The sequence below is a fragment of the Anabrus simplex genome, chromosome 4 (genome assembly GCF_040414725.1).
Source record: "Anabrus simplex isolate iqAnaSimp1 chromosome 4, ASM4041472v1, whole genome shotgun sequence".
Lineage (NCBI taxonomy): Eukaryota > Metazoa > Arthropoda > Insecta > Orthoptera > Tettigoniidae > Anabrus > Anabrus simplex.
The window spans coordinates 427,302,846-427,306,830 of NC_090268.1; positions in this window are offsets into that span (position 1 = coordinate 427,302,846).

Here is a 3,985-nt window from a genome sequence, read left to right on the forward strand (position 1 = left end):
GAAGACAAATGTTTCACTTATCATTGGTCAAGATGTGTCTAAACCCTACAACAGCCAAGAAGTTACTGATAGAGCTGACAAGTACACTCTCGGCATTCAGAAATCTTTGTAGCTGCCTCGAACATCGTTTCAAAACACCGTTCAGAATTTTACGTACATCTGTGTCACATTTGTTCTTGTACATCGTGCGGTTGTTAGCGCATGTCTGTCAGAATCTTTCAGACTGGCAGTGTTTAACGCACACAAAGTGGCACAAGTTTGAGGGATTCATCGCAGTTCAAGTAGTCGATATTTGAAGGGCGGTCAAAAATGTTGTCACTATATGACACTGTTATTGGCATGAAAAACATCCCTGGTGGCGAACTGTGTCACATGACAAAATTAAACAAACTCAGCTAAGGTGTTCGTTCCATTATAATTCCGCATTTGTTGGTAGATAGCAGCACTATCACAATGACAAAATTCGTAACACTGGACTAAACACTGGAGATAACCGACCTTCATTCTGAAGAACATGATCAGGTACAACTACGAGGTCGTCTTCGTCGATTTCAAGAAGGCACGTGGCTCCATTCGCCAAGTATCATCACTGACAGTTCTCGAAGAGTTCGGGGTGGATGACACATTCGGTAACCTCATCAGACAGACTCTCACCAAGTCGGAGTCGAAAGTGAAATTCATCGGCGGGATATCGCAGAAATTAGAGATCAGAACTGGTGTCAGACAAGGCGATGAATTCTCTCCATCCCTTTCCAAGTACCTCTTGGATAAATCCATGTGAGATACCAGGTATGAAGTAATGGAATGAAGATTGGTTCGTATTGGGTCACAAACTCGAAGTAGTGCTGTATGGCGTTTGCAGGTGTCTTGGCCATTTTTGCCAAAATGAATCCATCAGTCATGAAGTTCAACTGGCTGAATTCCATAGCTTACAGATAACCTCTGAGAAGACAAAGTGCATGTCAAATATCAATGATGGGTCAGATTTGATGATCAATAATGGACGGAAGATCGGACAGGTAACAAATCCAAGTACTTGGGTGAAATAATCGAGCATAACAGACCGGAACAGAAAGTCAAATACTTCAGGATCTTGAAATAAGACCAAGCATATCAGATGATAAAAACTACTTTCAATAAAATGAGTAAGAGCTATGTAAATACTTCACCCAAAACTGATCAGTATTTCAGGCAGTCGCGCAGGTGACAGAATCAATATCAGCCGTTTGTCTAGAATTTTGTTTAAAAATTGTGAGGGAATTCGGAAATTTGTCGGATATCTCCCATTTCAATCTCTAATTCCTGTTCCTAAACTCGAAATATTTCCCAAATTTGTCGCCTTGAATTCCATCTTTATCTGCACATTGTGATTTTTCCTACATTTCAAAGCTGAGATGAAGCTAATGCCATTCCATGCCATCTCACCACTGAAAGCTGGGAACATACCGCTTAGTCAATCAGCTCGTCTACTTGCTCCAAAGTCTTCACAGCAGGAAATTTGTGACATTTTTCGTAACACTACTCTCTTGTCGGAATCCACCGGAATAAATCGTACTGCTTTCCTTTGGATCGTTTCCAGTTCAGATATCTGGATAAACTGGTGCTGATGATGATTGTTTTAAAAGGAGTACAACTTAGAAAAAAGGACGTGTCGGCCAAAGGAAGATAGGGGCCTGGAAGGCCGTGAAAACGAAGGAGTCGCTGGAGTCGACACATAATATCGCTGTTATAGGAAAATAATTGACCAAGGGAGGTCGGATAGGTTGGATGAAAGTGAGCAGTCCGGCACAAGTTAATAGAACTAATTCCTGGACTCAGCTTAGAGCTTCGTCGTCGCCAAACCACGCTCACAAATTTGGATCCTATGGGACTGGCTCCTTACATTGGAACCATACTCTACTTGGCGTTTTACCAGAAACGTATATGCTCTCTCCTTAAAATCCTCAGTACCCCTAAATATCCAGGAAAGCGTCAAACTATTAATGTACGCTGATGATATGGTCTTAACATCAACGTCAGAGAAGGAACTCCAGGAATCATTCAACCAAATTTTAATCTGGATAAATAAAAATTAGCTCAAACTGAATGTAGAAAAACAGTGTCCATGGCGTTTATAAGAGGGGGGCCTCATGGAACCTTCTTTTATAGAGACCAAGAACTTAAGTCCGTAAAGCATTTTAAATACTTGATTGTAATTTTTCAAACCCAAGGTAATGTTTTCACCCTCCATCTCATGGGCCGTCTAAATGCATCTATGAAAGCAATATCTGACATTAAGAATCTGAGATTTTTGTCTTTAGAAACAGCCATAAAACTCTTTGATCTAAAAATCAGCCCTATAGCAACATATGGCTTGGAAAACATTTGCGTATGAAACAGTTAGATAAAATCGAGAAATTGAAGGCAAACTACTTGAAACGGGCTCTGTGCCTGTTCAAATATTCTAGCTAAGGCTACAGTTGTTACTTCCAGCAACAACACCCTATATACATCTGCTTCGAGACCTACGATCGAAGACGGCTGCCACCTGGGAAGATATCTACTCTACCGATGGCATGCTAAATCGCGGGTGGATTCAAGGTTGAAATGAACTGCGACACTTGCTGAGAAGGTTCTCCGTTCATGGTTTCCGTTATAAACTATGTAATATAAAGCATTATCATGAACCAGATTTGAACTGTGTATGTTCAAGATGTGGTGCACACTGTGATAGGTACCATGTTTAAATTGTAAACAGCGATCGGAATCACTGGTGAAATTTTGTAACGAAGATTAATATTTTGTATATCAACTCTTTGCACATTGTGCGCATTAAATAAATTATTAAATATCCTCAGTACCATCGCCCCATCAAAACAGTTATTGAAACTGACAGGACTTAGTAAAACTTACAGCCTGACTAATCATTCCGTTTACCATCATACCATTGTCTTCATTCCATCTCACAACATTGTGGAGGTTATTATGTAGTCACTCAAAATCAGGCTCTATACAATATTAACACATGGGTGACGGGCCCCGAGAAATCTCGGTTTTATTCACGACATTGTTTTCGGTCTTCCCGTGACATCTCTTGACCATATCTTGAACTATTTCGGACGTGCACATTGAGTAGAATAAATCGTAGATGTATATCTGCCACTTTTCTTTTATTCACGGCCTCTTTTATTCTTTGATTTAGTTTCGAAACGTCGACTTTCTTCCTGCCGGTTCAGTCAATGACAAGATGGAGCGCCCGCGGAATACGGTGTTAGCTGACGACGATATTTTAGAAGAATTATATGCCGATGATCGTTCAAATGGAAATAGTCTAATGAATTAGTGGAAACTGAATGTGAGAGTGATAGCGGAATCGATATTCAAGCCTCCACAGGCCGTAATTTACCTAGTGTACTTATTTATTCAAGTGATTCTGACGACGACAACGATGTAAACATTAATGATGTTTTAGGAATTGACGCTGAATATGATTTTGTAAAGGCAGATCCACAATTACTAGGGGCATTGGAGAGTACCCATACCAACTTTAAAGATAAAATATTGACTGCTTTAATATTTATTAACGTCTTTATAATCAAGTGCACCCTAGCATGGTTAGTAGGAAAATGTCTGGTCCACAGGGTATGTGACAAGCTCAAGCATCCGGTCAGCAATGTGTTAAAACATCAGGAAGATGCCTTATATGTTTTTCTTCAGTTCTTTACTCATCATTTCCTGTTACATATTCTTCGTTAAGCTTTACCAACCCTGGGCCTATTCTCACAAAAGGAAAATCGTACTTTAAGTTGTTCGTGCAACTTACTATTTCTTCGAACGAAAGTGATTTCCGGAGAGAAATCGGCTGCAAAGAAAATAATAAGAAGTTAAACTTCACGATATTTATTGGGCCATTAACGTATTTCGTCTGCTTGATCTTGTGTTTATAATTCTGTATTCGCCTGACCCAAAACCCTGTTCTTCCTACCAAAGTACTTCACTTATACCA